Source organism: Cibotium barometz, chromosome 19, assembly GCF_041138505.1.
Source record: "Cibotium barometz isolate CiBa-2024 chromosome 19, ASM4113850v1, whole genome shotgun sequence".
Classification (NCBI taxonomy): domain Eukaryota; kingdom Viridiplantae; phylum Streptophyta; class Polypodiopsida; order Cyatheales; family Cibotiaceae; genus Cibotium; species Cibotium barometz.
In genome coordinates this window covers 31,307,584-31,316,735 of record NC_141064.1, presented here as the reverse complement: position 1 = coordinate 31,316,735, position 9,152 = coordinate 31,307,584, and the positions used below count along the sequence as shown (strand labels likewise).

The 9,152-nt window shown below is 42.8% G+C and overlaps 1 pseudogene across 1 annotated transcript; it reads left to right on the top strand.

Annotated features, from left to right (window-relative positions):
- The first annotated feature begins 314 nt into the window (after positions 1-314).
- On the top strand, positions 315-3,749 carry LOC147628454 (exocyst complex component EXO70B1 pseudogene; annotated as a pseudogene). The gene is made up of 2 exons (XR_015268110.1): positions 315-422; positions 1,098-3,749. The product of XR_015268110.1 is annotated as an exocyst complex component EXO70B1 pseudogene (transcript).
- Positions 3,750-9,152: the final 5,403 nt, after the last annotated feature.

Here is a 9,152-nt window from a genome sequence, read left to right as displayed (position 1 = left end):
AATTGATTATACATTTATTACCTCAACATTACATTAGTTACTCTACATGAAATTCCTCAGAATCAAATCTCCATCAAAGTCACAGCAGTCACAGTAAGCTCACAAAAAAAAAGTGTCTCAGAGTTATGGTCATTGGTCATCATTTCAATGTTGGCAGGGCATCATTAGTAAACTAATCCCTGTTGGAAACTTGGAACTTGTTCATCACGACTTTTTTTGTGTTCACACCATCTTGCCCGCTCGTTCACGTTGACGTGTCCGTTTCACATTCAACGGTTTCAAACCATTTTTGCACTGAATCATCCAAAAGCAGCAAAAAGGGCGGCGCCCAATCTCACATACAACAAGACCCATTAAAGCTTCTTCACCGCTGTTTCACTCTCCACCTGTGACCTTACTCCTGGAGAAACGCTCTCGACAGTGTAAGTAGAATTTCGGTTTAATTTCATTTTCTTTGTTTTTCATTCCCCTTTTCTTCCTTTCTCTGCTTTTCTACATCTAAATGAGTGCCCTGAAGACCTAATTTTGGGAAGCACATGTTGCCATTCTCTCATAGCTCTCCCTTCTGCAGGTTTTTTTTGTTTTGTTTTGTTTTGTTTGGGCTCTGAATTGGCTCTTTTGAGCCCATTTTAAGTACTATGTTTCATGGCTCAATTCTCCTGAGCTCCTTTATGATGCAGGTGTTTTATTTTTTGGGGGGCATCTGAATGAAGCATTTGAGACCCTTTTTGGCCCTTCTTCTCTTTTCAGGTCTATTTGATGTTTGAGTGAATAATCTGAAACCCATTTTGCCACACCCATTTTGTTGATTCTTCCATAGCTGATTCTCTTAGCCTCCCTTCTGCAAGTCTTGTCTGAGACTGATTTATCTCTAATCTCTCTTTCTGGTTTAGATTGAATCATCTGAGTGTTTCACACCTATCTGGCCCCTCATTATCACCCACAATGCTCAATACTCCTTTGTTGCTTTTCAACCTCTCTTTTTCCTGAGGTTATGTTGAGTTTGCAGTCACTTTTAGTAATCTTATCTTAATCTGGCGCCCTCAGCTTAATTGGGTTGGTATAAGCTTTAAATCCCCACTTAATGGCTTCATCAGATGGCAAAGACAGGGTTATAGCTACAGCCCAACACATATTAAAGTCTTTGAGCAGCAATGACAACACCACCGAGGATATGCTCCGAATTTTTTTTAATTTTGATGATAGGTTTTCCAGCATGAATGACAAGCAACACAGGAACACAGAGACAGATCTGCCTGAATCACTGCCCACTGAACACAGCAAGTTCCTTGAGAGCTTGAAGATGGCAGGGGATACTGTATTGAAGTGGGAAATGGCCTCCTCTGAGCTTGCCAGAAAGACCCAAATCTGGTCCTGTCAGACTAAAGAGTCTGAATCGTACCTACATGCAGTAGATGAGCTTCAAGATTTGATGGGTTCTCTTTCTGTGTCGCGACGGGAGCGACAAGCTTTTGACAGAGCTCAGAGCCTGCTTCAGATGGCCATGGCCAGATTAGAAGAGGAGTTTAGGCATCTGCTCCTTTCACACAGCAGCTCTGTAGACCCTGAATGGATACTTGAGCTAGTGGCAGGGCAGTCTAATGGTGCAGAAGAAGCCCCGGGTCTTGTCTGCAGAGAGGAGGATGAAGATAGAAATGGTATCATTGATGTTGATGAGGATGGTGATGTTGATGATGATGACATACCTTTAGGACCATCTCTCCATGCTGTGAATTTCACCATAGAACTACTCCATGCAGATGTCATCTCCGACCTGAACGACATTGCACGGCGGATGATGGCAGGTGGGTATGGAAGAGAGTGTTGTCAGATCTATTCCGGCATCAGGAAGGTTCTCTTGGACCAAAGCCTTCTCAGATTGGGGATAGAGAAGCTGAGCATTGAAGATGTACACAAAATGGCATGGGAGAACTTGGAGGTGAGAATCAAGAAGTGGGTTCACACCTTGAAGGTGGCCGTCAGGGTTTTGTATGCAAGTGAGAGAATTTTGTGTGAACAGGTGTTTGCAGGGTTGAGTCCGTGGAGGGAAACAGCGTTTGCAGAGATAGCAAAAGGCTCTATACTGCAGCTTTTAAGCTTGGGGGAAGCCATTGCCATTAGTAGGAGGTCTCCTGAGAAGCTCTTCAAAATCCTGGACATGTATGAAAGCTTATGGGACCTTATACCTGACATTAACTTCATCTTTTCTGATGACCTATGCTCCAGTGTGAGGTCTGAGGCCCATGGGATCCTTGTGAGGCTCGGAGAGACGGCTAGAGGAACCTTTGCAGAGTTTGAGAACGCAATTCAGAGAGATGCATCTAAAACCCCCGTGCCAGGAGGGGCGGTGCATCCCCTGACACGTTATGTGATGAACTACATATGGCTTCTCTTTAGCTACTCAGGCACTTTGAGGCGGCTTCTTGGAGACAAGAAACTGGCGATGGGTGCTCAAAGCAGTGGATCATCATTGGATGTTGCCTCGGAGGAGGAAAACCACAATGGGACTGACCATCTTTCCCCTCTGGCTGTGCAGATAATATGGCTCACTGTCCTTTTGGAATGTAATCTTGATGGCAAGTCCAAACTTTACAAAGACATAGCTCAGTCATACCTCTTTCTCATGAACAATGCCCACTACATAGTTCAGAAAGTGAAGCAATCAGAGCTCTCCTCATTGGTAGGGGAGGATTGGGTACGAAAGCATTCAGGCCAGGTCAGGCAGTATGCAACCAATTATGTGAGAGCTGCATGGATGAGGGTGTTGGCATGCCTCCGGGATGAGGGCCTCTCCGTGAGTGGCAGTTTTTCTAGTGGCATCTCGAAGGTTGCTTTGAAAGAGAGGTTCAAAACTTTCAATGCCTCATTTGAAGATGTGCTCCGGACACAGTCCACATGGGTTGTGCCTGATCCTCAGCTGAGAGAGGAGCTCAGGCTATCCATTGCAGAGAAGTTGATACCAGCATACCGCTCCTTTTCGTCTCGGTTTCAAAGCTACCTGGAGTCTGGAAGGCATCCTCGAAAGTATATAAAGTATACAGCAGAGGACCTTGATAATTGTCTGCTTGACCTATTTGAGGGAACCTTGGGCCCTTCAGCAACCAAAAGGAAGTCATTCTCCATGAGTTGAAGTGGGTGCATTGTGGATATGGGGTATCTTTCTGTGGATGTCTGGTATTCCTATGTGAATGTGAGGTGATGATTCATTTGTCCAGAGCATCAATGCCAAGTTTCAATCAAGAGCTACTTATGTCAAGAAGAAACTAACTTTTGAGGGATTCTGCAGTATATGGAGACATGGAGCTTTTCTATTGCTTCATGTTGTGCCACGATGGATATGACGTTGTGGAGAGATATACAACATAGTATATGAGATTTATGGTGATGATTACGATAATGATATGTACATAGCACATTCAGAGCCAGCATGCATAGACAGATGATAAACATCATAATGGTGGCATGTACGAGCTTGGTATGCACAGAGCTAACAGCATATATGCTATCAGTGAGCTTCCTGGATGACTTTTTGTGGATTGGGACAAAAGAGCTGATGGGTTTCCTTGGGTCCAGTGAAGATCTGGCAAGGTTTTGTATGTGGAATGACTTCTGATGGTCATTTAATTGAGTTAATCTCTCATTTTCTCAAGCTAATCTGTCATTTTTGAATATACTTGAGAAACCTATGAGGTTCTTGATAATCACATTGGTGCTGCCCTATTAATGCACATATAACATATTTTTTATTTTTTCTGGGATAATGATGTATATAAAGTACCTTGTGTTGGATTGTTGTCAAGATATCTGCCCATGGCCTTTCAGTAGCAGGCAAAATAGCAGCCCTTTGTGGAGGCAGTAGGATTTTTAGGAGATACATGAGAGTAGCTAGTTAGGGTCCATGTTATGTATGTTTGTATGAAATCACCTCCGGTGTACATGGGGTTGAGCACTTTTGGAAAATTATGCGTATTAAAACACTTCAGCACTTATACATTGGACACAAACAGAAGACTGTTTATCTTCACCCAAGTTGTTCTCTTCAATGATTAACATTGACACCAAATCTGTGAAGTTGGGAATGTTCTCCTGAGTCTGAATAGACGTCTTGAGCGCCTTGTATTGTGGCGCGAGAGACCACGCAGACACACTTCCACCTTATCTCATCACCATCAACAAAAACACCAATTCATGCAAGGGATTCCACAATGCCCTTGATCTTCAAAGCATAATCATTCACAGACATATTCTTCTTTTCCACAGTATGAAGCTCATTCTTCAATTGAATTTTTTGTGCCTTGGTGTTAGTACAGCTTCACCAAGGTGTCCCATGCCTCCTTCGGTGACTTGGCATCCTGTATATGCCCAATCATAGTGTCTTGTATGCTGATAGAAAGCCAATACATGACTTTCCTTGCTCTTTGATTCCAATCCTTGAACTCTTTTATATCTGCAACAATTGGATTAATCTCAGCATGGAAGTCATTCTTGTCAAGCTTCTCTGCAAAAGTCTGGTTTATTCCATCATTTGACATCCTTTCTGTAACACAAATTTACCAGTAATAGCACTCTTGCTGCTTGACCTGAACTGTTGTATTCTCTGCAGCGATACTATACTACACCCAAATTGTCACAACCAGTGACCTTACGTTGTATACATACATCCAATGGCAACTTTGAGACCTCTTTGCAGTACACACAGTGTCTGCATAACCAATCACCCTTCCTCCAGTTCCAAAAACAGAGTTCTGCAAAGAATCGAAACTTACCCGCAATGCTGGGGTGAACGCTTGTAAACTGAAAAACGGAGGTCTAGACGTACCCAAAATGCATTTTCGACCCGAAAAAGTTTGTCCAACAGACTTTGTAGTTGACCTGTACCTTTGCTCCCACGAAACAAGCTCCTCAATCAGAGTTCATTTGCCCGTGCCTCCCAAAGAGCTCCCAACGACAAGGGTGTAGTAGCCAACACAAAGGGGGAAGAGTAGATGAAGCTCTTACCCTCATACCGCTTCTTGTACTTCTCTTGCTTGCCGCTCAGCCCTTAGCATGAACCACGCTCTGATACCATGAAAAGATGCAGGGGAGAAGAGAGCTTGAGCTCTTGCAAGCACACACACACTCACACAGGCCCTAGAAGAGAGTACACAAGGTGAGAGGCTAAAAATTCTTCTTCTTCTTCATACAACAAAAGAGGTCTATAAAGAAGATAAAGTGACTAACACACATAATAGAGTATATACAAGCGGACCATAATGTGAACACACCAAGAGAAGTGGATAGATGTGGACTAGTTGGTGCCAACTACCAAACTCGCCAGTGAAATAAATGTCAAATGGTCATGTAGGCGCCTCGTGAGTGTTAGCTCATGTTAAGCTTGACATCTCAACACCAGGTGCCCACACAGGTGTCCATGCCCGCGTTCATTAAAAAGGGGTGCCAGAATTCTTGACTGATTGACCAGAGTCCAAAACTCTCTAATAAATTATATGTCCACACTTTAATAAAGTGTGAATCAAAGCGACTTATAACTTGTCCGCCCATACTTGCAATGAAGTGTGAACTTGCAAAACAAAAAAATAAGCCATAACTCTTGTATACATAGGTTTAGACAATACACCTGTTCACATGTTCACATGCCATGGAAACACGTGAGCAACAACAAATAGTTTCATGTGCATGGTTCATGCACGAGGTGTTCTTGAACACAGAATTCAAGTAGGTATGTAAAACAACATGCAAAAATAGTGTCCAAGCATGTACTCATGCATGCGATGCACCATTGGCATGGATAATCCTTGTTCATGACGTTAATAAACTCAATAGGCATAACAAAAGTCACTCAGGATCAAAATCCACATCATCCAAGATCCAGGAAAGGATCCACTCACCCCAAACATGCACTAGTAGGCGCTCAAAGCAAGGGTGTACCATTTAGATGCCCAAATCGTGACATCCACTCTCACTATCAATGTTGCACTGGTCTCAAGAGTGAGAATTGGACACATAAGTTTGTCATAAAACATTCCGGATTTTAGATGCCCAATGACGAGTGGGAATGGGCTCACTGTACCCATTTTGTTTCAGAATCTTGCTCCTAGGAATTCTATGTGGGATGGACAACTACATTGACCTTCATAGGCTACAGAAAATCATATGCACCTCACAACAGACAAATCGGCATACTATCTTCACAAGGATCTCAATGCATATACCTGCTGCATCACCATAATAAAGTGAGCTCCTCATAATGTTTCTTAGTCACATTACAAGGATGCCTCTTCAGAAGAAGAAGTCTTTACAAAACCATCCAAGCTCAGCCAACCAAGAGGATGTGGTGGAGGATTTGGAGGAGGTAGATGTTCTTATAGCTAACACAAATGAAAATTTGGCTATGTGAGTATTGAGTTAAGCTTCTCAATGTAAAAAGATTTTTGGTGCCTCAAATGTTATACTTGTAGCTCAAAACTTTTGCTTTTATCTTTAATATAATTTCCAGCTTCATTCAAAAAAAAAATTGGCTATGTTGACTGGTGAACTAGCTCTAAGGGTTCACTACCATTGGTCGGCCAATTCAACACTAACAGCCAACCAAAGATTGATGTACCAATCATGATCACAAGAGCTCAAGCTCGAGATAAAAATTATTTCCCTTGACCAAGTTGAGGGCCAAACGGGTAGTACCCGATCGAGTCTATCTATACATGAGGAAAAGAGTAGTAGTGGTGAGAGAGTGTTTGAGTGAGAGTGTGGAATTCATGGTTGGAATCATACAAGTCTAAGAGTGGAATTTTAGTCTAGATGCACAATCTTATAGTTGTATTGAGTAGACTTGCTTAGTTGTCTTTGTGTATCCATGGACTTCAAAAGTTTTTTATACTGTCTGATATGAATATAGTCTAGAGAGTTAGTAGTTCATTGTGTTACTTCTTGTACTACTGAGCTTTTTGGGCCTTTTTGTAATACTAATTCTTATGGACTCTTTCTCTGTACGCTCAAGAATTGTGGAATGTTAATGTGTGTTTCTAGCAATTGTACCATCATCTCTCATCTCCTCAGCGCAGTCCAGATGCTGTCTAAACACTAGTCCACATCAAGAAGCTGAGTGAGAATGCATCCTAGGGCTCCTACAGACTAGTGTGGTGCTAGCTGCCACCTTACTACATTAGGAATAGTTAGATAGCATGGCTGGAAGATGCCACGACTGTCGAGAACCACTAAAGAGTTGGGTTTGACCAAACGTTAACACTTTTGGTGATCCTACTGGGGACTGATCTCCCGAGGGCATTTTGAGAGAAAAATGGGTATGTATAGCATTGCTGGAAGTAGTACCACGAAGTACAAGGAGAGACATGCGTTAGTGGAAAAGAACGTCGAGATTTAGTAATGTATGTTCAAAGAGTCAGGTGTCCTAATATACGTCCATGTGAGTAGCATTCATGGAGGCTACATGGAAGATGGTAGACTCTCAGCATGAGCCCCCACGATGCTACCGGTGAAGGAAACCCCATAACAAATTGAGGTTGGTGATGGGTTACACCATCTTGACCCAAACAAATGTGCTCAAAGAGCAAGGACCTTTGCAACAGTCATTGTAGTGGTAGCTCAACCCCAAGATCAAGAAAATCAAAATTGAGGTTGGTGATGGGTTACACCATCTTGACCCAAACAATGTGCTCAAAGAGCAAGGACCTTTGCAACAGTCATTGTAGTGGTAGCTCAACCCCAAGATCAAGAAAATCAAAATCCTGAGGGGGAAGCTGGTGGAGAACAATTGAAAAGATAAGAAAGAAGACAAGAGAGAGCTGAAATCAATCCTTTAAGAAGAGCTAGAAGATATACCATGGCCTTGAAGAACCCAAAGAGGCAAGAGCAATGAAGATCAACATGCTCAATTTTTCTCTTTTGAGACCACTTTCTAGCCACCAAAGCTCCAATACCACAAAAGATAGACTTCTTTGCCACAATAGTGGTGGGTGAAAAGGCAACATGCTGATATGCACAATAGGTTTGGATTACTTCCACATGCCTTTGAGATCTTGAAGGATGCTTTCCTGCATGGATTCTAGAAGGATAAGACTACCACCCAAGTAATGGAAAAACTGCAAAGGTTGACTTAGAAAAAGCTTCTAGCTAAAGATTATGCCTCGAAGTTCACGGCATGTTGCTAATGAGGCTAGATGAGCCTAGCCAACTGGTAACAGCCACTCTAAATCAATGGTTTGTAAGAGGACTAAGATCAACACTCTAACAAGAAGTAGCATCCATGATCTGGATACACTCACATTTGAACAAGTGGTGGTTAACTATTAGAGCTATGAGAGTTTTGAAGAAAGAGCCCAAGAAGATAGATCAAAAAGGCAAGGGAGGGAGGAATCTTCCTTGGGCTTGGATTCTAGAGAGGACACTTCAAGCAAAGGCACCAGGTCGAACTAAGAAAATGATGAAGAGCGGAAGCCCTGGAAGAAGAAACTTAGGAAGTAGGTAGGAACGACTCAACGCCTCCCTACCGAAAATCGGAGGATATGTAGGAAATGGAGCTTCTGGAGTAAAAATGGATGTCTGGTGCACAAAGTGTAAGAACCAAGGACACACCAAGGAAGAGTGTAAGATGCCCCTTCCTTAGTAATGTGCCATTTGTGACAAGACAAATCACACCACATGGACAAATGGGTGTAAGTGAAAAGATGCAGGGGAGAAGAGAGCTTGAGCTCTTGCAAGCACACACACACTCACAAAACCCTAAAAGAGAGCACATAAGGTGAGAGGCTCAAAATCTTCTTCTTCTTCACTCAACACTCAACACACCATATACAAAGATAAGAGTACACGCATATGAAAAGGTACTCAACCAAATACATATTAGGGTTCTCTATAGTGTGAACCCAACTAAATGAGCTGGTGCTATAACTATGCCAGTCTCTAGAATGGCTGACACACAGCCTGTCATCCCACTGGCCGCAAATCACCCATGATCTCACCAACCATGCCATTGGTGTAAGTGTGGGGCCTATTCCCCAGGCGGGTCATCAGTGTCCACCGCCTCACTAGATGAGCTCGATATCTTAACACTCCCCCTCGAGCTCAACTCCATCTCATGTACACCAAGTGAAGCCCTGAATTTGCGGAGCTTCTCTGTACCCAATGCTTTGGTG